The sequence below is a fragment of the Lolium rigidum genome, chromosome 4, assembly GCF_022539505.1.
Source record: "Lolium rigidum isolate FL_2022 chromosome 4, APGP_CSIRO_Lrig_0.1, whole genome shotgun sequence".
In the NCBI taxonomy this organism is placed as follows: domain Eukaryota; kingdom Viridiplantae; phylum Streptophyta; class Magnoliopsida; order Poales; family Poaceae; genus Lolium; species Lolium rigidum.
In genome coordinates this window covers 161,566,150-161,592,866 of record NC_061511.1, presented here as the reverse complement: position 1 = coordinate 161,592,866, position 26,717 = coordinate 161,566,150, and the positions used below count along the sequence as shown (strand labels likewise).

The 26,717-nt window shown below is 46.3% G+C and overlaps 2 long non-coding RNA genes across 3 annotated transcripts; one reads left to right on the top strand and one right to left on the bottom strand.

Annotated features, from left to right (window-relative positions):
* The first annotated feature begins 21,492 nt into the window (after positions 1-21,492).
* On the top strand, positions 21,493-22,345 carry LOC124649756. Its single transcript, XR_006986773.1, has 2 exons — positions 21,493-21,535; positions 21,656-22,345. It is a non-coding gene; the product is annotated as an uncharacterized LOC124649756 (long non-coding RNA).
* A 202-nt stretch (positions 22,346-22,547) lies between these two features.
* On the bottom strand, positions 22,548-24,702 carry LOC124706175. 2 transcript variants are annotated; one of them, XR_007004334.1, is made up of 2 exons: positions 24,367-24,702; positions 22,548-22,945 (listed from the first exon to the last, which is right to left on the bottom strand). It is a non-coding gene; the product is annotated as an uncharacterized LOC124706175 (long non-coding RNA). The 2 variants fall into 2 exon arrangements; XR_007004335.1 differs by lacking the exon at positions 24,367-24,702 and adding an exon at positions 23,035-23,354.
* Positions 24,703-26,717: the final 2,015 nt, after the last annotated feature.

Here is a 26,717-nt window from a genome sequence, read left to right as displayed (position 1 = left end):
TCCGGGCATGTTAGGGAGCATCGATTGCATGCATTGGCGGTGGAGGAACCGCCCGGTGGCTCATGCTCGGCCAATTCACAAGGGGAGACATCAAACACCCTACCATAATCTTAGAAGCCGTTGCGTCGTATGATCGTTGGATCCGGCATGCCTTTTTTGGAGTGGCCGGGTCCAACAACGACCTCAATGTACTCGAACCGGTCGCCGTTGTTCACCGATGTGCTTAGGGAGAAGCACCCGTAGTGAACTTCACGGTGAATGGACACGAGTACAACTATGGTTACTACCTTGCCGACGGCATCTACCCCTCCCGGCCGGTGTTCATGAAAGGTGTTACTCTTCCACAAAATGAAAAGCGACGAGTGTTCACTTCGCTCGGTCGCCGCATCGCAAAGATGTCGAGTGTGCCTTTGGAGTGTTGAAGTCTAGGTTCAACATTATAGCAGCTTCCGGGACGCTCCTACTCCAGTGCGTACTCTTGGATTGATCATGCGTGCATGTGTCATTCCGCACAACATGATCATTGACGATGAGCGTGGACAAAATTTGGACAACATCTATGAGACAGCTTGCTTCAAATGTCGGCCCGCAATACACCGAAGCATGCACCACCAAGCCTAGCAGCCGAGATTCGGATGGACACCGAAATGAGGGAGTCACCGATGTATACACAGCTCCGAGCATGATTTGATGGAGCATGTGTGGGCTAATTCCTAGATTATGTAATTTTTTCAGATTTTTATGTAATCTTTTCAGATTTTTATGTAATTTTTGTTATGATGTAATCGGTAACATTTTTAGTTCAATAAAATAATTTCCTTGCATTATTTATATTGTTGTAACGTAAACAAAGATATGCTCATGTTGAAGAGAGAGAAAAGCTGACGTGGAGGAGAGAGAACTCAAAGTCTGCGCACTATAGCGCAGTGCGTAGACCCGTGTGGTGAGAGTGGGGTGAGAGTGAAGTGAGAGTGGGCCAAAAGCTGACGTGGCGGGGCGGGAGGCGGGCGGTGCGTTGGCACCAGCCTTATCCGTGATCGAAAGAAACAGAGTTTGTCTGATTCGGTCCAGATAGAACAAAGAATCATGGGAGACCCCCCAAACCAAAAGCAATAGGAGTTGATGTGCCATTCCACTGCTTATGAAAGGATAGTTTTGTCATGTGCACCGGTCCTAGTCGTACCCCCACTGGGTCGAAATGACGGCGTAGACACTGGCTCTGAGCTGTATGGATGGATTTGATTATTCACGAGCGAGCGGCAGAGCCCTGCTCACATAGAAGAAAAAAAAAAGCAGAGGAAGCCGACAAGGGGCTGGTCCGGGAAGGCTGAGTTGGCTTATTAGCTGGGGCTGCGTCACGCCCACCGCCAACGGTGCACCCGATGGACGTACAAACGATAAGATCTCCGGGGTATGGCCACCATGTGATCTCCGTACCGTGTCCCCGTCGTGGCGATCTCGCCGGCGTGCATCAGAGCCACCGTCGCTACGGCACGTACGAGCTGCCAGCAGCACCGGGAAAGAAAGAAGGCAGGAAGAGGAAAGCAAAGGCGGACTCGTGCTTTTCCACCTTCTCATGTTCGTGCCGGTTAGAAACTTAGAGCATCTCCAGTCGCGTCCCCAAACCGTACCCCAAAGCGCGCCGGATCGAACGTTTGGGGGACGTGTTTTGTTCGTGCCGCGTTTGGGGGACGTCGCTCCCCAGCCGCGTCCCCCAAACGCCGCCCCCAATCAGAAATTCAAATAGATGCATTCAAAAGAGATCGTTCCCGCCGGTTCGTCGCGATCGAGTAGCGGCGATCGATCAAAGTACCGGGCGCGCGATCATATTGCAGACCGGTGGTGCATGCAAATTAGAAGAAGGGGTTGGTCGACGGCGTCGTGTCCTGAGTCGACGCAGGCCCGTCGAGCACGACGACCTCGTCGCGATCCGCTCGTTCTCGTGCATGGTGCGTGCGCTCCCGTCGCCGACGCGGAGGCCGACGCAGTGTAGCAAGAGAAGACGCGTCGGCCTGCTCTTGCTGCCGCTGCCGCCGCCGCCGATGCCGATGCCGCCGCCGGGGCCGCCGCGTCCGCCGCCGCCATTTTGGCTTCGATGTCGTCGAGGATCCGGCATTTGAAGAAGTTGTGCGCCGCTCGCGTCCGGGGAGACATTCCCTTTGTCGACGTTCTCGGCGGGGACATGTCGTCTCCGCGTTTCTTGAGCTCCAGCTTCTCCTCTTGCCTCTTGAGCAGCTCGGCCCACCTTTGGTCGGCCTTCTTGTCGCGGGAGATAAAGGTCGAGGAGACGTCGGCGAGGCATTTCGTGGTCGACGCCGCGTCTTCTCGGATGACGCAGCGTCGGCCAAGGCGGCCTTGGCAGCCTTGTTGCCGATAGGACGCCCTCGCCGACGTTGCCGGCGGCGCGTCCGCATCAATGGCGTCCTTCCCCTTGGACAACGACAGGCGCGTCAACTTCCATTTCTCATTCATTTTGAGCTTGCCATAGCAATGCGTCGGCGCGAAAGACTTGTGACCATCCGAGTACTTGGCGTACAATTCCATAGCCCGATCAAACTAACCAAAGGAAGCGAGAGTCATTTCATCGAACACAATGTGGGCGCTACGGATTATGGAAGAAACAGTCGTACCGGTTGGCCGACGTCGGCGCCGCTGTCGCCTCCGGTCTCTAAGTCGTGATGGTACCCATGGAAGGAGTTCACCGACGCCTCGGATGATGGCCCATCGCATCGACATTGCCTTCCGGCTCCTCTTCATTGGCACTTTCCGGTAGTCGCCGTTGATCGGCTTGCGCTCATCGAACTCGGCCTTGATCCTCGCCCAATACTTCCCGCCTTTTTGGTTGGCGCCGATGATGGAGTCATGGCTCACCGTCGCCCACGACTCGCACAGACAAAGATCTTCCAGAACCGTCCACTTCGGGCCTCGTGTGCCCGACGCCTTCTTCTTCTTCTTCTTCTTCGTCCTCACGCCGTCCGCGTCTACCTCCACGAGATCATCGTCACCGGCACCCTCGTCGTCCTCTTCCTCGCCGCCCTCTTCCTCGCCGCCCTCTTCGTCCTCAACGTCGTCCTCCTCGTCGTCCTCCACCCCGTCCTCTTCCTCGTCGTCCTCCTCCTCAACCCCGTCGTCCTCCTCGGCCACCGGCGCCGCCGTATTCGAGCGGACCCCCGCGGCCGGTGAAAGGGCCGCCGTCCGGACCGGGTCCCGGCTCGCGTTGCTCGTACGCCGGGGAGTAGAGGTTGTTGGGGTTGAAGCCGCCGTGCGGCAGCGCATCCCGGTAGTGCGGCGACAAGTTAGGCGTCACGCACCCGGGAGTGGCGGAGGGGCCGTCGTTGTAGAAGGCGGCTTGCGACGGAGAGAAGACTCCCGGAACGTACACCGGCACGTTCGTACTATATGGGCTCGCGTTGGTGGCGGCGATACACCCGGCGATTATGCGCCGGTGCCGGCGCGCCACCGCAGCCTTCTTCTCCGGCTCCGCCGCCCTCCGTCCTTTCCGCTCCGCCGTCGATAGCTTCCGGCGCAGGCAATCTTGCTGCCATTCATCTTCGGTCATGCCTTCGGGCTTCTTCTTCGCAGCCGGCGCCTTCCGCGGCTTCGCGAACGGCGCTTTCGCCCCTATCGTCGCATTGCCCGGCGGCTTCTTGGCCGCTTTCTTCGCCATCTTTTTGGGGGCTGTCGGCGGCGCCATGGAATGGGGAGAGGGTAGCGGCGGCGGGTGCACGGCGGGAGGGAGAAAGAAATCGGCGGGATAGGAGAAATGAATCGGCGGCAGGATATGTTTTGGGAGGCCCTGTGCGCGGCGGTATAGGCGCGATTTGGCGGGAGCGGCGGGATTTGGCGGGAGTGTGAGACAAATTTTCCCTGTGCCGGCCGACGGGTCGGGCCCGCGTCGGTTGGCCTCGCTTTCGTTGTGTCCGGCGTCCCCGGTGCGTCCCCTGTGGGACGGGGACGGGCTCGGGCGCCGGACACCGTATCGGGGCGCGTCGGACAAAAAAGGGCTTTGGGGGACGCGGCTGGAACGCTTTTTTTGTCCGGCGCGCCCCAAATCGCTTTGGGGGACGGTTTGGGGGACGCGACTGGAGATGCTCTTAGAATGGTCGGTGCACAGCGCATGTTCTTTTCTCCTGGAGCTGGAGGATACATGTCAACTCGTTTGTACTCCGGAGTAAGTCATCAACAGCGCATCTTCTTATTCAATAGTTTTCCCCTAATTAACTGTCCACACTGGGTATTGAAGAGTAGAATGATTTACTCCATGAAGTATCTCATTTTTGGTTTTGTACTCTAGCTGTAAGTCTTAACGACAATCTAGAACACACTTCACCAGAGGCAATATGCAACTAGACTGATACTGTTGAGTGCCACATCAGTTAGCTTAGAAACATACTCCAACATGGTTAATTGATGCCAGATAAAAAGTATTTTACTCAGGAGTTTGATTAAACATTTTAAAATCGTCGGGCCACCTTACTTCGGTTCTAACTGAATCTGTTTTGGTGCAGATGTGACTCCGGTACCAGCAGCAACAATCAAAACAGCTGCAAGTTCAGAAACTGACGAGCTGGAGCTGCCAGCGAGACCCCTGGCCACGACGGCGACGAAGGGCTCAGTTTCTTCTGGCTGCGGCGGCGAGTCAGGGCGCAATTCCTCTGGCCGCGGCATCGAGGCAGGGCCAAAATTCGTCGACGAATTTGTTCCTCAGCGGCGGACGATGAGGGAGGACTCAACTTCTTCTGGCCACGGTAGCGAGTCAGGGCACAGTTACTCTGGCCGCAGCGGCGAGGCAGGGCCCAAATTCGTCAATGAATTCGTTCGTCGGAGGCGGACAGGAGGGATCTGCACATGCGGGGGAGAACGACGACGGGAGCAGCGAGGGAGCGCGGCTAGCGGGCCGCCGGCCGCCAGGTCGATCCGCCCCGTCCATCGTCGACGACCTCCTCCACCTACACGATGCTGGCGTCCGCGAGCTCGTTCCGCTCGTTCGCGTTCTGGACGATGGAGTCCGGGAGCTCATGTGCGTCCGCCGTATGCTGGCCTGCACGTCCGTGCGATGGAAGCAGGCCGGCGACGAAGACGGCGAGAAGAATGTGTTTTTGCAATTTGATTTGAAGCCGAGATCTAAAGTAATCAGAGTTTATTAGGGGGTGTTTTGCAAAAATGTAAATGAACTGGGGGAGGGAGGGCTCCGACATCTTTTGCTTGACGGAGGGAGCACGAAGAAACGTTGAATTTTGGCTTTATTTTCGAATTTTGATCGGTTCCCTGCTGTTCCCGTCCGTTCCCGTATATTCGCTGTCCAAATGGCAAACTTAGATTTACCCAATATGGAGGGGAACCCGGGGTTTCCCTCGCGTTGAGGAAAATTCGCTCGGGGGCGAGCCATCCCTGGGATACGGGCCCCCTACGTCCAAACGAGCCCTAAAAGGGGAGGGGGGCCACGGCCCCCTTGTCACCACCTCGTTGAATTTTTGCTCCTAGGTATCTTTTTTCGTACTTTGCAGTCGAGGATGATACAACCTATCATTCTGGTTTTATGTCTGCAATCTGCATCCTCTCATCACTTATCGCTGAAATTGGAACCCTTCCAATTTTCTATCTGCTAGGTTAATAAAATGGCGATAATTCATAGACAAGATCACAAAACAAAATCGTTGTTGCCAGGGACGGTCCATAGATAATGGGGCCGTGGGGCAAGAGGCTATCAAGGGTCCTTGTTCAAATACAAAGACTTCCAAAATATATTGCTACCCCCATAAATATTTACTATATTGGAGCAACTAATTAAATAATCAGTACTCCCTTCGTTTCTTAATATAAGACATCGGAGAGTTTTTCGACAGTTCCCAAAAACAACGAACTGTGCAAAAATACCCATCCAGACTTGTCGGAAACAGCTCGAAATACCCCTCCAGATGATAATCCACGGGACATGAATTGCCATCGGTTACGTGAGTGCATGAAAAGCGACGTGAGCCTAATTATATCAGTTTATTTGCCACCGTACAGGAAGGATTCCTATGGTGCGTGTCCTAGATAACATTGTACTTAATAAACAAACTTACATTGAAAATATTTGTCCCCTAATATACTTGATTTTAATTCTGCAATATGCATCCTCACTTATTTTGTATGTACAGGTGTGACATTTAGTTGGCCCGATGAGCGAAACAATTTTTTTTTTGCAATTGGAACATTACTCCTCTATTGTTTACTCTTTTACGAGGTTAATGAACCGAAGATAATTCACAGATAAGACGAAATCGATTAATCTATACCTCGATGCGACCAAGTAGTGGTTCGTTAGGCTTTCTCCATCGTAGAGAGTATTAGTCTCTACTTCATCCTTTTGACATGCCACTGCTCATGGAAGGATCCGAATACAAACGATAAATATAGTATCTTTCACAAGATGTTCTAGAAAGGGGTTGGGGGAGGGGGGGGGCATGCTCCCTGCTCTCCTCCTCTAGCTGTGTAACCTAGTACTTAATAAACAAATATTTATGGAACATCTTTGTCATCTGATATACATGTGTTTTTATTTGCTCTAAACATTTTTTCTTGATATTTCTAGTGGGCCCTCTCCTAGTGCTTCTGCTACCACTGGGCTGCATAACCCCTACCTTCCTAGGGTACGTATAGTCTTCGATCTCTCTCCCGCCGGGCCACAAAGCCTCTTCAGAGACCAGAGAGGGGATGTGAGGCGACATCCCACTTTCCTTGCGCCTGCCTTTCTCCAGTAGTACCATGTGGGCGTGGCCACCGCCGCCGTCGATCCTTCAGCCATGGGAGATCGGTAGTCCACCCGGCGGACCCTGTTGACGAGCGAGTGGAAGATTCGAAGGAGGTTATGGCAGTAAATCAGGGAGAGAGCATGACGATACTGATAAAGCACCCCCGCAAAAAAGAAAGATACGGATAAGGCTGTGCATGTGGTGATGGCGAGGAGAATGCATAAGAAGAAGGGAAGTGAAGCATAGATGATCGTATCTTAGTTAAGAAAAGGTGGTTCTCCTTGATTTTACATAGGTTATTGCTTGTACTCAATGCCTTATACCTTATATCTAAGATTTCAAAGGCCCCAGGGCGAACTCTACCAATGGGCTCAATGGATAAAAAAATTGATTGCATAAACACCAATAATTTTTTTAGTACAATCATATATCTGATAAATTTTCTTACCGTTGTTCCAAACTAAGTATCATAGAAGTTACAACACATAGGAAAAGAGTACGGTTTTGCTAAGTCTCAGGCGACTGAGATTTCCTTATGTCTCAGTCGACTTTGAGAACCGTTGGATCCTTTTTCGAGATTCGTGCAGACTTCGTGGACGGACAGAAAAATGACGAAGCGCGAGAGCTGGGACTCGAACTCTCGTTCTTTCGTGTAGCAGTGCGCCACCGCAACCACCAGGATAGCCTGATCACGTTGTATAGAACTACGGTAGTCTCATATAGTTTATTAGTATATGTTTCCATTATTAAGTACACAGAGCAAATGAGAGGGTATTTGTGCTGATTTTTTCTTCGCCCTTCATTCTCATTATTTTTATTCGTTTTTTTTTCATTTCTGTGGTTGCAACTTTAAGGAAATGTGCAACTACCTCATTATTTGTATTTTCTATATTTTTTCCATTTAAATGTATTGCACTTTCATAGAAAAAGTGCAACAAATTTTTTCCTTATATTTATCTTGTCACACTATGAGCCACACTTTTATTTTTCAAAACCATTAATCAACAACCGGGTTTTTCGATAGAGAAGAAATGTGCAACTATCAAGTTATATTCGATATCAGTTGCACTTTTTTAAAAGAAATATGAAATTCTATTCGGTTTTAATATAAGTCGTACTTTTTCTCGAGAAATGCGCAACTAGAAACTAGTTATTGATACAAGTTACACTTTTCTAAATAAATTTGTAACTAGAAGTTTTTTTTATATGAGTTTCACTTTTCTCCAACAGTGTGTAACTTTTCGAAATGAGTTGCGTTTTTTTTCAAGAAATATGCAACTAGCAACTTATACTTGATGTGAGCTGCACTTTTTCATAAGAAATGTGCAACTCCATCTGGTTTTTCATTTTGAGTTGCACTTTTTCTCAAATAACATGCAATTACCAACGATTTTGAAATGAGTTGCACTTTTCTTAAATAGAATTCAATTAGAAACCCGTTTTGAAACGAGTTGCACTTTTCTAAAGACAATGTGATACACAAACGGGTATTTGGTTACGTTTAAACGTGGTTGCACTTTTTTTGTAAGAAATGTGCTATTCTAACCGTCTTTTCAAGAAGAGTTGCACTTTTTCGCCGAAAATGTGCAACTAGCACCGATGCTCGATATGCGTTGCATGTTTCACAAGAAATACGGTGCAACTACAAACCAATATTCAATATGAGTTACACTTTTCACAAGAAATGTGCAACTCCAACCGATATTCCATAGTAGTTGCACTTTTCACAAAAAAGAGGCAACTTCAAACGGCAAGTTGCACTTTTTTAAGAAATATGCAACCCCAACATTTTCTGAAGAAATGTGCAACATATTGGATCAAATTTATGTTTATTTTATCAAGAAATGTGCAACTCTAAACATGTTTTTATCCGAGTTCGAGAAATGTGCAACTAGAATATGTTTTCATTTTTTCTTTGATATTTTTGGCAGCTCTTTCTATCCCAGTTAACTAGCACCTTGTTGTTAGACTGGTTTCTGTTTCGTGATTGAAACTTGAATGTGTTTTTTTCCAACCAATGTAGTATATTTTTATTTTTTATCTAGAGCAGACTACCAGGCCAGCTCCCCAACTAACAACTATTAGAAGCAGGCCCATCACGTAAGAACAAAAGGAAATCCTACACAGTACATGCGTGCACATCTGTGGTGTGTGTTCGCTAAAAGAAATAGTTGATATGGTTCGGTGCAGCTAAGCTACGTATGCAATCGATCGGCCGATTCACGTGGAGCTCCCGTCGACTGAGACATAAAAGATTTCTCAGTCGACTGATGTCCAGCCAAACCCAAAAGAGAAACAACATGCGAACAAACCTCCAAACCTTAGGTAATCATGAGAATAATTTGTGATGAGAGAATTACTTGTAAGTCTGCACTCTGTAACTTGCAGATTGATATCTCCAAGCAGGTTCGCTTCCTGTCTCCAACTCTGCGTTAGAGCTGGCACTCCGCCTCCTGCCCTCCGCCGCTCCGCGATACTTACCATACTGATGTACGCATGTACTGTCGCGTGCCCGTGCGGCCGTGACTGAGGGGGTGTTTGTTTGGGCTTTTTTTAGCTTTCCACTAGAAAAAGGCAGCAAATCGAAACAAACGGGTGGCTTTGAGAGTTGGCTTTGCCAAAGACAAAGCACCCTACAGGCATATACCGGGAAGCACGTTTTGAGGTGGTTCCCGCAGCTTCCTCTTAATCGTTTTTTTGTACTTGCCCATTTCGTTTCGTGGTATTTACCGTAGCTTGCCACTGCTGGACCGAATCGTTTTCTCTCACCTCACCGCATTAGCGGGCTGTCTCTTCTCCGTCGGCGACACGAGCGACGAGACGAGATTGCCCGCGCCGCCGCTGCTGGGTAGGCCGCCGCTACTGCTCCCTCCGACTGATTCCCGGTATCCGCGGCCGACTCCCGGCGCCCGTGGAAGATCTCCGCTGTCCGCACCACCAGTTCCCCTTTCCTCCGCGTCGTACGTCCAAGCTAAGCTGCATCGCCCACGGTTGATCTCCTCCGCGTCCGTCCGTCCGAGCTCTATGTGCTTGCGCTGCTTCTCCTCGTAGTAGCCCTGCTCGTCATGGTCTGTGTTAGAGACTTGAAGTACGAGAGGGCGTTGTCATTGTCCCATTGACATGCCGCGTGGCGCGAGCGTCATATCACTGGATCTAAATCTGATTTTGCGTACTAGTAGTAGTTATGTTAGCTTTCTATTAGCATCTCGATCTGCCATTTAGCTATGACAATATTTAGATTGCATATGTTTTCTACATCCGTTATTCAGCAAATATGCACATTTACATTTAGTCATGACTATATTTGGATTTCATATTTCTTCAATATCACCTTTAGGAAAAATATTTTTAGATTCTTTGAACCTAAGATTAACATCTAATAGCGTATTACAAATAAATCAACGAGAATACATGTTCTCACCACTTTGATGGGTATTTTAGACAATTCATTTGTTCACCGCCAGACAGTCAGCTAAGTTACCAAACAGTGAAACTCGAAACAACAGCTTTCTCTGCACAGCAGCTTTCCCTCCACAGCGGCTTTCCCTGCACAGCCAGCCAGCCACAGCCCAAACAAACAGGCCCTGAGCGAGCTAGACTGAACTATGTAAGAGCAAGTATAATAAGTCCTAGTCAGCTGGCTATAAGGGTTAAAATAATATATTCATGCTTAGTTGGAGGAGAGAGAGGAGGAGAGAGAAGAGGAGTGGGCTCTCATGCAAGAGCCAACTCTAGCACGTGCTCCTAGGCACTTTGTAAGAGTGAAATGTGGATCATCCATTGATAAAGTAGTACATAATTATAGCTCACTATTATACATGTTGACTCTATGTTAGCTACAAATAACATGGCACAGGGCTTATAGCCAGCAGCTGGCTATACTATTAAACTTGCTCTAAGGGAATTCCATATGGGCGACAGGGTGAGGAGATTTTCTTCTCGGCTTCCGTGCGGGCATGCGGCCTGTGCGTGAATTAATTTCTGATTGAAGAAAGTCCACTTTTGGTCCTTAAATTCTAGTAAAAGTTCACTTTTGGTCCTATAACTTCTATCTGGTTTAAAATGAACCTTAAACTCTCAGAATCATTCACTTTTAGTCCTTACCCCGATTGAGCTAGGCAAATATCTGCCATAGGTGCCCAAAAACTCAAGGTAACGGTGCAAGGGTAGAAAAACATGACGATGTTGATAAGCAAACAAGGAGACCTTTGTAGCGCAACCCTTCATGTGAATTAGAAGGGAGAGAAATCAAGCGAGAGACTGGTTCAGGGACCCAAAGGTTTGTTTTTTTTTGCATTGTGACGTTTGGTTTAACATCTCAGTTAGTTTGGGCTTAATCTAGTTCTAAACCAATTTGGTTGGTTCCCTATTTTTTTTATTTCCACGCCAGTAATTTGCCCAACTCAACTGCAAAGGGATGAAAAATGAACTATTATGAGAGTTCAAGGTTCATTCTAGACTAGAAATAAATTTTAGGACTGCAAGTGAACTTTTCCAAGAGTTCAAGGATGAGAATTGGACTTTCTTCTTTCTGATTAGATCGAGATCGGGAAGAAATCGAACAGTCGGGAAAACGAACAAGGCTGGGGATCGGTGATTCGACTTGGACGCTGGCCTGGGCACGGATAGTGGGCCTTTTTTTTTTCCTCCGCTCTTCCCTGTATTGTATAGTATACTACACATTGGGCCCCTATTTAGGCTGGGTCCGGACGGTCGCACTTCTTGCCCTGGTCCAGAGCCAGCCCTGATAAGAGGGCTTTTCACACACTGTGTTTACTTGGTTTATGGTATCAGTTATTCAGTTTATGTGTCTAAACATTAGTTAAAATACATAATTGGGGCAAATGTCATTCTGCGCCTATAGTTTTAACTTTTGAACCTCAGACTAATCTTATTACATGTCTAAGTTATATCATTCAGAATACATAATTCGGGTAATTCTATGTTGGTGTGCGCCTATAATTTTGAACCTTTGATGAACCTGAAACAGTTGCCAGTCTGTCGCGTTGTTGGATACAGCTAGAACTATGCATTCAGAGTTTCAGACATGTTCTTGTTTTCAGCCTTGGAATGGATGAATTACATGAGCAATGTTCGCGACATGCCAAGATCAGGCTTATTACGATCCTGAGATACTGTTATCAGAATCATTAGTTCACTGCAGCAGGACGCCTTGCCGGTGCAGCTGAGATTGCGGGTAACCTGCATCAACTACTGCCCTACACAAAAGCCTTGTTCTGAGGATTGCAATGTCACATGTTTGTAACTGCATTTCTATTGACATTATCCTAAACGAAGCATGAAACAGATACAGAGGACATGTTTTTGATGTTACCTTTCTCCTGTATTATCTGTGTGTGCACAGACATGTAAAAAAAGATACTGTACATACTTTTCATGGCATCTTTCTTTCGCATTGTGTGTCTGTACAAAAGTAATTAATTGTCTATTCAAATGCTATTTGCCTAAAAATACAGTTCATTAAATCACCATCCGTGGTCTTAAAATGTACAGTTTGCGAGCTGAAAATATACCTCATTGCAATGCTTGCATGTGACCTTCAGATCAGGTGCTTTTGGACAGCTGTGGACTCATGCTCGCAGGCTTCAGGTAGTGGATTAATCCTTACCCTTGTAATAACCCGGTTTTATTACTAATGGCATTTACAACTAAAAAATGTAAATAAATTTACGGTCTAAATCTTTGAACACAATCATGATATCTTGCTTCTTAAACCTGTGTACTGCTCATAGGATTCTATCAAGTAAAGAGCTGACATGTATAAAGTCCATTTGCTCTAAGGTTCCTTAGATATAGCTTGTATTTTTGGGCCAAAATGCACCCTGATGTTAAAGCTAGATAGTCTAATCTTATGTTTTTTATCGAAAAAAATAGCAACTTATATATATCGTGGAATCAACATGCAATTATTAACAGCAAGCCTTCTCTTCTAAAATAAGTAGCATCAGTAACCGACACATTCCACTATACCACAACAGTGAGCATCGGTAAGACTACATCCATCAAGTCAGTAGCAACTACGCATACAGATTTTTGCATCTGGAGAACCACCCTATCTGGCGAAAGGGAGGGTGATGCCCAGGGTTAGGTCCCCATTTTCTGCTAATTAGACTGGCCGTATGCTATGTACTGGAACTTCAAATGTTCTGTATTTATTCACCAATTTCCTAATACCTAGTCAATACATACTGAAGGTGTATATGTGGTGTATCAGTGTTGGGTAACCATGCTATTCGCCTTGGCAGTTTATCAGTTTCTCTGAGCAGTAGGTTGACAGACGAGATTCACGCGATTTTTTAATATTAGTCTGAGGTTTATGTTTCTGTTTTGCTCCACAACCACCTAGATTTTTAGGATACTGAAGCACTCTCTGCAGCCCACAGCCCACTGGATCAAGTGAAGTACTATGGAGGTAAGCAACCCTATGTTTTGTTTGCCAGTATCCTGTTTCGTTTTTTAGTTTGAAAGTGTTAGGTCTAAAAACGCATGAGTAGCACAAGATCACAAAAACAGACACTAGAACACCTAATGATCATAACAGAGATAGTAGATGTGTTGCATTACTGGGCACTGACGATCCCATCGACGCCTGCGTGAGGCAGGCTTGGTGTGGCGGTGTTGATGACGAACTTGTGGTCGATGACGATCAGGAGATCCTCCCGATCCCCTCCGGCGCCACCCGCATCGCCCCGGCACAGGCACGGCGAGGTTCCGGTCCGGTCTTCCCGTCGTTCGCGCCTCCCTAGATCGGTAGGGCTTTAGGAGTTGTGGGGAAAGCAGCGAGCTGATCGTAAAGCCGGCCGTGATCGATAGCAACCAGGCTCCCCCTTTTATATGGCGCAGGCGACGGGGGACCAAACCATCGAGTTGGTTTTGGTGCCCCCGATCGTAGCGCGTGAGATGCGAACGAGGTGGTCACGAACGTTGGTTCGTGGGCCTCCTCCTTAACGTTATTTGACTAGAACGTTTTTGTCAATGTTTATCTCTTAAACCCGACGTTATTTGACTAGAACGTTTTTGTCTCTTAAACCTGACGAGTCAACCAACATTCTCCCCCTTGATCGTTAGGTTTAACATCATTTGCCCATTCTCCATAGGAATAATAAACCAAAGTGAGGTGTTACAACAACCAATGAAATGCTATTGAACCTCAACACTTATGGCATACCCGCCTATCTTGAAATGGATAACATAATACTTATTGGGAGTGGTTCTTATTATGGTCCCTTTATTCCAGAATCATAAGGCTTCCAGTAATCCCATGCCGGCAACATGCTCACGAAAAATTCTGGGTGGTAAGCCTTTCGTTAGCGGATCCGCAAGCATACGAGTCGTACTTATATGCTTAACCTTAGATGTTTGATCCTGGATCCTATGCATCACAACATGATACTTAATGTCAATGTGTTTGGCAGCATCACTTGACTTGTTGTTATTCGCATAGAAAACTGCGGGTTCATTATCGCAGTACAATAGAAGTGGTTTTGAAATGCAGTCGACCACTTTAAGTCCGGGAATGAAATTCTTTAGCCATACAGCCTGCCCAGTGGCCTCATAACATGCTATAAACTCTGCTTGCATCGTAGATGAAGCAACTATAGTTTGTTTGGAGCTTTTCCACGATATAGCTCCTCCGGCAAGTGTGAATACATAACCTGACGTGGATTTCTTACTATCCACACAACCGGCATGATCAGAATCTGAGTAACCAACAACTTGTAGGTTATCAGACTTTCTGTACGTAGGCATGTACCCTTTTGTCTCTTGCATATAACGCAAGACTTTCTTTGCGGCCTTCCAGTGGTCTAGTCCTGGATTTGATTGGAATCTGCCAAGCATCCCGGTTATAAAAGCCAAGTCAGGGCGTGTACAAACTTGTGCATACATGATGCTTCCGACAACTGAAGCATAAGGAACCGACTTCATCTGATCAGTTTCAATTTGGTTCCTCGGACATTGAAATATCCCAAACTTATCGCCCTTGACTACTAGGGCAGGTGAGCCTGAGCACTTATGCATATTGAATTTCTTTAGTACTCGCACAAAGTATGCCTTTTGTGATAGTCCCAACACACCTTTAGACCTATCTCGATGAATCTCAATGCCGAGGACATATGAAGCTTCACCGAGATCTTTCATATCAAAATTGGAAGAAAGAAAAATCTTGGTCTCGTGCAGCATATCCTTATCACTGCAGGCCAATAATATGTCATCCACATACAGGACTAATATTGTGAACCTACTGCCCTTAAACTTAACATAAATGCAGTTGTCCTTAACATTTTCAGTAAAACCAAAAGTTCTAATAATCTTATCGAACTTGAGGTACCACTGTCTTGAAGCTTGCTTCAAGCCATAGATGGATTTCTTCAGACGACATGCTAAATGTTCCTTTCCTTCCACAACAAAACCTTCCGGCTGAGTCATGTATACGTCTTCATCAAGGTCACCATTTAGAAATGCCGTCTTAACGTCCATTTGATGCAATTCTAGGTCGAAATGAGCTACCAGAGCCATGACGATCCTAAAAGAATCTTTAGATGACACAGGAGAGAAAGTCTCATTATAATCGATTCCTTCTCTCTGTGTGAAACCTTTTGCCACAAGTCTAGCTTTGAACCTTTCGATGTTCCCTTTGGGGTTGTACTTAGTTTTGTAGATCCATTTGGAGCCTACTCTTTTGGCGTTATTAGGAACTTCTACTAGGTCCCAAACATTATTTGAGCTCATAGATTTCAACTCGTCTTCCATGGCGATTTGCCACTTAGACGAATTCAAACTCTTAATGGCCTCCTTGTATGAGGTTGGATCCTCCACCTTTCCTATATCGTCTACATCCTCACTCATGTAGGTGATATAATCATCTGAGATGGCTTTTCTTCTTTCTCGATGTGATCTTCTCACAGGCAATGGTGGTGGAGGGGCATTATTATTATGAGGATCTTCTTCATTATCCGACTGGTGATTTTCTTCACCTTCTGGATTTGCGTTATCATTAGTTTCAGGATCACCATCAGGTTGAGGACCAGAACTGTGAGGTTCGGTCTCAACATTAGAAGTGATTCTCCTCCGCATTGGTAGAACGACCTTTTGGATAATCGGGGATGGAGCACACACCCGCTTTTCCTCAAGATCGATCTTCCTTATTTCATTAACTTCATTATCCTCAAAAAATACCGCTTGCCGGGTCTCCACGTACTTAGTGGTATGTTCTGGGCAATAGAAACGATATCCCTTTCCCCTGTGCGGGTATCCGACGAAGAAACAACTAACCGTTTTTGGGTCTAACTTCTTAAGTTGTGGATTGAAAATTCTAGCTTCAGCGAGGACAGCCCCACACACGTAAATAGTTCAAGCTCGGTTTCTTTCCCGTCCACATCTCGTGAGGTGTGTTCGGTGCTGACTTAGTGGGAGCAAGATTTAAAATATGAGCAGCCGTCTTCAATGCCTCCATCCATAGGCTTACCGGCAAACTTGCATGATCGAGCATGCTACGCACCATATCCAAAAGCGTGCGATTGCGGCGCTCAGCCACACCATTTTGTTGAGGTTCACCAGGCATTGAATAATGGGCAACAATTCCATTCTCAGCTAGAAACTTAGCAAAAGGTCCTGGAATTTTCCCATAAGGAGCATGCCTCCCGTAATACTCTCCCCCGCGATCAGATCGTTCAACTTTAATTTTTGCATTCAGTTGGTTCTCAACTTCGGCTTTGAACACTTTGAATTTGTCCAAAGCTTCCGATCGATCACGTATAGGGTAAATGTACCCATAACGGGAAAAGTCGTCTGTGAAGGTGATGAACGAATCAAAACCATCTATAGACTTAACATTAAGAGGTCCGCATATGTCAGTATGTATGAGTTCGAGGACACTCGTGGCTCTTACCGCTCCTTTCTTAATTGTTTTTGCATATTTACCTTTGATGCAATCAACACATTTGTCCGCATCAGAGAAGTCTAATGGGAGGAGTACATCATTTTTAATAAGTCTTTCCATTCTCCCCCTCGAAATGTGGCCTAAACGACAGTGCCACAATTTTGAAGAAGTGCTAGTACCCTTCCATTTCTTCTCAACATTCGAAACATTACTCACATGCAAAACATAATCATTCATAGATAACATATATAGTTTGCCTCGTCTGACACCGAGGCCAACATCATTATTACATTAATTTAAAACAAATTGTTTGTTACCAAACTTGCACTCAAACATGTTATCATCGAGACAAGAAACTGAAATCAAATTCCTACTTAAAGTAGGTACATAAAGAACATTATTTAAATGAAGGTGAAAGCCGGTGTGGAGCTCCAAGGTGAGTGACCCAACAGCTTCAACATCAACTTCAACTCCATTTGCAACTCTAAGTCGTCTTGCCCCGCTTGTTATGGTTTGGATCAAATTTAATCCCTGCATAGAATTAGCAACGTGAGCAGTTGCACCTGAATCAATCCACCATGATGTACAAGAGAAATCAGTATATAACATTTCATCAACAAAAGTGATTTCATCTGTACCTTTCTTCATCATCCACTTGAGGTATTCATGACAGTCCTTCCTGTAATGGCCTTCCTTCTTACAAAAGAAACACACATTATCAGTAGGCGCTGAAGACTGTCCATTTTCCTTTTCCTTTCCTTTAAACTTTGGCATTTCCTTCTTGAAGGTTTTCTTTGGCGACTTTGAAGGGCCTGACCCGTCATGCTTTCTCTTTAAGGAGCCAACATGAAAAGCCCGATCCTTGTTCTCGCCTCATCATTCTTTCTTCTTCCTGGACAATCCGAGGGGATATCTCAGCAAGTGTCCACTTCTCCTTCATGGAATTGTAGTTGATCTTGAACCGATCGAACTCTTCGGGGAGGGACTCCAAGATCATGATGATAAGAAGGTTGTCACCGAGCTCACACTTTAGGTGCTTCAGTTTATTTGAAGCATTTATCATTCTCGATATGTGTCCCCTAACATCACCATCATTTTTATACTTGCCAAGTAGCTTGTGAAAAAGCTCATGAGCATAAACCTTTTCGAGCCTTTGAATTGCTCCTCCAAGGCTTCCATAAATTCCTTAGCGAGTATCTTTCTTGGGGAGAGCCCCAATAATCTCAGGTGAAATGGAAGAATTCATCACGAGCATTGCAACGTGATTGGATTTGTCCCACTTCTCCATCTTGGAGTCATAAGTTTTCTTTAGTTCATCATACCCCGTAGCACCAGCAACTGGTGCCACGGGCTTATCCTCCCTTAAGGCATAATCAAACTCGTTGAAAGCCAAACATAGCTCAATGGATTTCTTCCAACGAGGAAAGTTGCTGCCGGTCAACTGCTCGACAGCATCATAACGCATCGCAGCGGAAGCTGAAATTTGACATGGACATTCATTAGTAAAATTGCATGCATATAAAACAAAACATGCCATAAATTTCTTATTCTATGTCAAACACCGTTGGGCAGAAATGACACGAATTAGAACACCATTAGGGAGTTGACTTGCAGAAATAATACAACGTTGGTCAGAATTATTTTTGCAGTCATGACATTCTCAAAATAAACATCAACTTTAAATCATTTAAGGAACAACATATGTGATGCTTAATTTGATAATTCAACATTAAAAACATACTAAATACTCTAAACAGAAAATCTCGTTGGTTCATTTCGTCTAGAACAAAAGCATGTTTTTCTGATCATATTATTTTAGGCAATAATTTTTCTGTATACAATAGTGCAAAAAACATAAGAAATGACATTTAGAATGCACTAAAAAACACAGAAAATGGACAAAGAAAATCGGCAGCCCAGAAAAATTACTGGACTACCGACAACCTGGGCCGAAGCCCATCCTCAGATTTAGCCCAAAAGGACCCCCGGCCCGTCTTCTGCTCCGCCTCGATCTCGGCCGTCCGATCCACTGGACGGTCCAGATCATTGAAGGCCGGATCAAAAAGGGGGCAGCCGGAGCCCTAACCCTAAAAAACCTCCTCCTCCCCCGATTTTTCCGCGAGAGAGCGGCGCCCTCCTCCCCCGATTTTACTGCCGCACCCGCACCTGCACACGACGCGGCCAGGCCCGGCGGCGCGAGGCGCGCGAGGCGGCCACGCCCGGCGGCGCGAGGCGCGCGAGGCGGCCACGCCCGGTGGCCCGAGCGCGCGAGGCGCCCACGGCCCGGCGGCGCGCGAGGCGGACACGGCCCCGGTGGCCCGAGCGCGCGTGGCGCCCACGACCCCGGCGGCCCGAGGCGCCCTTCATCATGCCGGCGCGGTGGCGGCGCTCGCCGGGGCAGCGTGCAACGGACCATGTCCGGCGCGCTCCTCCGTCGAGCGTGGCTACTGGCGCCGTATCCGTCTGCAGGAGGGCGCTCGCCGGCGAGGCCGGCAGCCATTCCGCGCGTTACCGCGCGTCCATCCGCGCTCCTCCGTCGAGAGAGAGCGGCGGCGCGGGATCCTTGCCCTCGCCGGAGCTATCGCTGCTCCGGCGGGCCCCGAAGGGAGAGGCAACGACCCGGCGGCGTAAGGTGAGTCTCCAAACTCGACAGGGGTGGAAAACATCATGAGATCGCTACATAAACTGCCTAAAACATGATCTTTATACAAAAAAAACGTGATCTCAGATCACCACTAGGGTTCTAGTGCTTGCAGTACTAGGCATCTGATACCATTGTTAGGTCTAAAAACGCATGAGTAGCACAAGATCGCAAAAACAGACACTAGAACACCTAATGATCATAACAGAGATAGTAGATGTGTTGCATTACTGGGCACTGACGATCCCATCGACGCTCGCGTGAGGCAGGCTTGGTGTGGCGGTGTTGATGACGAACTTGTGGTCGATGACGATCGGGAGATCCTCCCGATCCCCTTCGGGCGCCACCCGCACCGCCCGGCACAGCACGGCGAGGTTCCGGTCCGGTCTTCCCGTCGTTCTGCGCCTCCCTAGATCGGTAGGGCTTTAGGAGTTGTGGGGAAAGCAGCGAGCTGATCGTAAAACTGGCCGTGATCGATAGCAGCCAGGCTCCCCCCCCCCCTTTATATGGCGCAGGCGACAGGGGACCAAACCATCGAGTTGGTTTTGGTGCCCCCGATCAGGGCGCGTGAGATGCGAACGAGGTGGTGACGAACGTTGGTTCGTGGGCCTCCTCCTTAACGCTATTTGACTAGAACGTTTTTGTCAATGTTTATCTCTTAAACCTGACGTTATTTGACTAGAACGTTTTTGTCTCTTAAACCTGACAGGTCAACCAACAGAAAGTTGCACCGTTCTATGCTGAGAAGGAGGAGGTTACTGAAAGTAACATAAGAACCCATCTGCGCGAGCTAATGTTAGGCAGGATCCTTTGAAGGTTTGTTGTAATTCCATTTTCTTGCGGTCTTGCAGACTCTTTTTGTACATATTTGATCTATTTTTAATATATTTTTGTCAGGCCTCCGCCATACTGTAAGTATACTAAAACATCTAAAGAGTCTCTCAACCCGGACTCCCGGAGCAACGTAGCACGCACAGACTGTAGATGTCTGACTCTTTATGAGTATATGATCAGAAATATTATAAGCTAATGCTCATGTTATCACGTGTTGCCCTACTTAAGATAAATATACCCCTGTAACAGGAATTGGCATGTTGAATTAGTTGTCCTTCTGCAGTTAAAGAAAAGGATGGGTAACACTTCTCTGTTGCTTTTATCCCCCATCTTTTAGGTTAATACATGTTTTTGTACAGTATCTTTTTTTCTTTCACCTAAAATTGAGCTGTTGACATCTCCTAAAAACAGAATATCAGCAGTCACTGGACAGACTATTCTACTGTAATATATACATTTTTGTTGAGTTGACGCTTTCTTGGAGACCATTATCGGAGTGATTCAAAAGTAAACATCTTAATCTAAATTCGTGAGATTTCACTTTTATGACACGAATAATTTTTGTCCCTTTTGTTTGGTATGTATGACCTATCAGCAGCATCCATTCTGAATCATATGCTTACTAATTGCAAGGTCTTATCTAGTATGGTGATTGATTAAATCTTCCATGGTTGCATTTATTCACTATTGCGAGCCACACATAAAAAATGATGACTATTAATATGTTTGTCTTTCGTCTCTTGTTGTACACCTATTAATTAATTTTATTTATTTATCTCTTATCTCTGAGTTAGATTTTATATGCTCCCAAAGGAAATACATGTAATGCCACAGGAAATTGTGACCATTATTCACAGTCCAATGTGCCCTCTTGCTGCACAACTGGATCGTCAATGTGATACTCATACTAGGTACATTATATCATACTTTGGTCATCTTGGAAAGTATCTCAAGGTTCTTTATAAATCATTACGGTGATTGGCATGGAACTTTGGTTCCGTCTAATTGAATTTTGGTTTCATCTAATGTAATTTTTCGTGACCGTTGATTAAATCTGTAATAAGTTTTCTGTAAGTTCTATAATAATATGACACCGTAAAAGAGCTCTGAAACGGACGTTTTAATCTGTGTTCCAAAACAAAACAAAAAAATCAGAATCAGTTCGCCATAGAGGATTGTGATACATCTCGAAGGAAACCAAGGAGCGCCCGTCGCCGCCCCGCCGACGCCGGTGCCCCGCAGCCGACGCCCCGCCGACGCCGCTGCTACGCAGCCGCCGCCCCACAGGCCCCGCCCCGCAGCCGACGCCGCCGCCCCTCCCCCGTCGCGAGTCGCCGCCCCGTCGGCCCGTCGCGGGGACTCACGGCCCCGACCTCTCCGTCGCCGCCGCGAGTCGCCGCCCATCGGCCCGCCTGCCTTCAGGTATGAAGCACTCAGTTGGTTTCACTTTATTGAAGACGTCCTGAACTTTGATCTGCTGTTGTATCCTAAATTTGCATGTTGGTGATGTTACTGAATTTTGCTATGTTCTAACAAACACAGATCTGAACGGCGTGAAAGTGTGGAGCCTGGATGTTCTGATTGGCATTCAGAATTTACTGATGCAGGCGCCAGCAAGAGTCCTCAAGGCAGCAAGTCCACTGACAGGTACAATGACCACAAAAGGAGCAGGAAGCAATCGTATGACGATCCCTATCTTGAAGGGAGCTATTCCACTGCACACAAATCACCAAGAAAAGGGCGCAGCACTAAAAGAAGCTCCAGGCGTTCCACAAGAGAAGTCGCAGTAGTCGTGATTCGTGATTGAGGCAGCTGAATATCTGGGCATCTGGCCGATCGAATGCCGTATAGATGGCACTACCTCATGTAGTAGTCATTTGCCAGCCTTGTTTTCTACTGCTTTTTCCCCCTTTCCTCTTTGCTGATGAGAGGTTCTTTACTGGAGAGAGCTCTCTTGCGATGCAGAAGGCTTATAATTTTTTTTTTCTAGTCTAGAGTTATTGATACTATATGGGAACGATGCCACGGTGATGTCAATGAGGGGTGTTAGCCGGACTCCACCTATGTCTAGAAGGATAGCCTTTAGCGATGGAGCATAAACCTCTCCTGTCTCAACTATTTTATATTTGCGAATCTGGGATTGTTTCTCCTCTTACTGACGTAGCTGGTGATCATGGACCTGTTGCTGAAACCAGGATCTAGGATGGTTGTTAAGCATATCAATTAGCAGATATTACTTACACTCTTAACACATAAGTATGGATCAAGGAGGAGTTGTTTTCTTCGAACGCATTTTTGGCTATGCCAGTACTACCATTTACTTTTGCAGATGCTTGTACTCTTATAAATGCATCAATAGGTGGTGGCACTTCCGATGAAATATTGTTTGACTACTCGTAGTGCAAGTAACTTCAGTAGTGAAATAAATTGACTATTTCATGCAAAATAAATTGACTATTCGAGTCTTTTCTTCACATAAGAGCATCTGTAACCCAAAGGCAAAAAAACCTTTAGAGGACCAAATTTGCTCTTCTAACGGCCAAAGTGGCACCTAACCGAAAGCCAAAAAGACTTTCGGACATTACAAAAATAATTCATTTATAATCTAGAACCGAAATATCATAATTTAAAAAACACATAATCATCAACGACAACCGGTATTCGTTCATGGTAAGCACACTATAATTCAACCCAAAAGGAGCTTCATCATTTTAAATGAAAAGCACACATAATATTCGTTCATAGCGATGATCTATCTTCGTCCTTTCCACTCTGACCAACATCGAGGGAGGCACCAAAAGGGGCTTCATCATTCGACCCATCATCACCATCCTGGTGAAAAGCATAGTAAAGTAATAAAGTTAATATAAAAATAATGCATGCAAAAAATGATACAACACGAGATTGGCAATATACCCTACCTCGTCACTCTCATGGTAACCATGCAAGGAAGACGTCGTCATGGAAACCAGCCCTCCTAGACCCAAGCGCAAACGTGGCCGTCCGAGAAAAGTAAAGACTAACACTCCTACCGATACGGTCGAACAAGAAATTGCCACAGAGACTCCCGCTGGACTTGCCGACGGCAAACGCATACGCAAACCATCAAAAACAAAGACGAGCCCGTACACAACACCAAGAAGTTTGCTATGGTCTCTCATCACGAGATGAATTATCTTCTTAGCATTTTCTTCAATTTTCAGTTGTTTTCACTTATTATTTGTATGCTACTACTTCTAAGCAACTGTTATAGCTTACAAAATTCTCGTGACCGTCACCTATTATTTTTAAGCTTCTGATAAGTTTGAACTTTGAAGTTGCTCAAAGGTGCTCATATTATCAGTACAGCAGCCTACTATATCTAGCAATGATGTAGATAACGCATCACAAAAAATAAGATACTGTTTTGACTCTAGGTAGCAGGAAATTCATGTAAATCTTGCAGGAAACAGTTCAGGCTATGCTGGCAAACTGGCAGAGTGCAGGAACATCATCATGTCCAAAGCTTATTTGGGAAGAACGTAGAAGAACCCAGGGAAGCAAACTAACATCAACATAATAAGCTGCTTGGGCCTGTAATTTGTGGGTGTACAGCTGTAACCTGTGTGGTTTTTTAGATAACTTTGAAGTACTGTAACTTATTTGTACCAAGTAATTTGTATCGTTGGAGCACTTTTCAACACCAAGTGCTATGTATTAGGTGTGCTTATTTTCTGGACAGGTTTGCTTCATGACGCTGATCAAGGGCCAGCCAATTCAAAGTTTCAAAACCAATTTCTTGGCATGCCATGCTGAAGCTATGAGAGTACAGCTCATAAATTTAGCAATGCACAAGAAAGAGGCAGAAGTTTCCTGTCCATTATTGCACAGCTACACAGGATCGACAAACTTGAAGGTAAGCTAAAAATGTTGAGCAGATGGTTTACATATTTTGTTACCAAAACAGAGCATGGCCACTGAACACTGAATGCAGGAGTACTAGTCACATGTACCAGATGCTCTGAATAACTAGCATACAACTTGGAAACTCGCAATACAAAGCAGAGATATCAGTACTCCATTTCCTGAACTATAATATCATGGAGTAGATGGAAGTAGTGTTTTTATGGTGTTATTTCCTGAACTCCAATTGCCCGAACTACAGTATGAATGCATTTTGATGGTGATATGATCCTAGAAACATAGCAGTGAAAAAACGTATGCAGTACCGCGTGCTAGCCATGAAGAGCTTCAGCGAGAGAGAACATACTTACAGGATATGGTAGCCGAAACCCAAAAATCTTCGCCACCGCTCATCCCCTCGCTGGTCATGTCCAACGTCACAGCCACAGCTCCTCCCCTCGCTGGCCTCGACCGCCGAAGCCGCCGCTCCTCCTGATCGCAAAAAAAAAAATGATCGCAAAAAAAAGAAGCCGCCACTCCTCCCCACGCTGGCCTCGACCAACGCCGAGATGGCAGGCTAACGCAGAAGCACCAGCAACCCCGATGTGCGAGGACGAGGAGGGCATGGCTGACGCCTTGGCAAGATACGAGGAGTAGGCCTCCTCCCTGCCAACCTGCCCAGGCCTCGGGGGTACGGCAACTTCCGGTACCCCGTGCCGCCGCTCCTCCCATAGCCGGGAGCCTCCGCCGTCCCCTCCACCCCGCGCTGCCCCCCCGTCGCGGAGATCGACGGGAGAGACCTCCGTGGACGCCGGGCGCCTCCGCCGTCCCCTCCACCCCACGCTACCCTCCGTCGCGGAGATCGAAGGGACAGACCTCCGTGGACGCCGGGCGCCTCCGCCGTCCTCTCCACACCCCGCGTTGCCCTCCGTCGCGGAGATCGACGGGAGACCTCCGTGGGCGTCGCCTCAGCCGCTTCAGTCCGTCGCCGTCCCCTCCCCTCCGTCGCCCTACCCTCCGACGCGGCCCCCTCCCCTCGCCTCGCGGAGCTCGCCGGAAGGGCCATGGCCTCTCCTCCGTCGCTGGGCAGAGCTCCGACGCTGACCCCTCCCCTCCATCACGGAGCTCGCCGCCGTCGCCGGAGGTATCTGGCTCTCCTCCGTCGCTCATATCCAGAGAGTGTGAGAGATGAGAGAGAGCAGTTCTAATTTTTTTTGGTGAGAATAGTACGAGCTTCAAGATATGTGCATATATGATCGTTTTTTGTTGCTTTAAGATTTGTGTATTATCATCGGATGATTTGGCCGCTGAAAAGGACGGTTGTTTTTTATAATATTCGAAAATGTATATCAGGTTCCGGTCCCACTGAATTTGGTTCCGGTCCCGCAATTTTGGTTCCGTCAGTTTGGTTCCGTCTAATTATCACCGTTAGATGGGGGCAGATGAACGGTTATTAAAAATGTCAATCACCCTAAAACTTGTATAAATCACATTGTCTTGAGCGAGCCTTCTCCAGGAAGATAAAAGAGCATCTCCTTTCATCTTCTTTATCATTGATCAGATGCCTTACGGCAGACATGTGGTCGTGTATCAGCTCATTAGCCAATTTCCAGGTGAAATATTCATGCTTTATAGGAATAGTAGATAGCATCATAATGCCAACAGCCAACTATTAATCAATTTAGTGGTAGGCAAGTGGCACAATGAATTTAGTATTAGAAACAAATTTTGAATGTTTGATGTGGACATGTTATTCTGAGAAAAGCACAATTCGTGAGCTTTGCTTGCGCGGAACCCTGTTAGCAAGGAAGGCTTTGAGAGCAAGATCTTTGATTCCCTTGTAGGTTGATGATTGTTTTCATGCTGGTTCCTGGTTCTTTCTTCTTTCTTGCACATATCCAGATAGAAAATCCCTTAAACTGGTTAGGGACAATATTCCTGTTTTTGGCATGAATTTACGGAGATTTAATGAAGGTTCTGCCTGTTTGCCCTTGAGAAAGTTTTCTAGGGTATATTCAAGATCAATCAGCATGTTTATACAAAGCATGCATCTAATCTTATCAGCTTGAGGTAAATCGGTTAAAGCTTTGCCTATAGCTTGGATTCAACTTCGTACTCAGATACCAGCTAAAGTGACAAGGTGATTGGTTATTTTATACATCAATTGATAACTAGTGCGTCTAATTTTACGCTTCCACCGTTTCAGCCCACAATTTATGTTTTTCTGATGGATTGGTAATCCTTTCACTAACTTGAGCAAGGATTTTTTGACTTCGGTTTGGCTTTGGCAATCTTTACTTGTGCATTTTCCGGAAATAACTTAACTTGGGTGCAAATCGATAAGGGCATGGAAATATTGTTAGCGAGGAAGGTTTTAAGGGCAAGATCTTTGATTCCCGTGTAGACTGATGATTTTTAATGTTGGTTCCTGGTTCTTTCTTGCAGATGTCCAGATAGCGAGTCCCTTAAATTAATCAGCTACAATATTCCTCATTTTGGCACGAATTTGGTGAATATTCTACTTATATGCTCTTGATAAAGTTGTGTACTCCTTCCAATTTATATTAATTGACTCTAATATGAATGGATCTTGACACATTTTAGTTTTAAATACATCCATACTAGATTCAAGTACTAATATGAATCGGAGGGAGTAGGATATATTCAAGTTTAGCCACCACGTGGTAAAGCTATTGGTTATGCAGAGCATGCATCAAATATT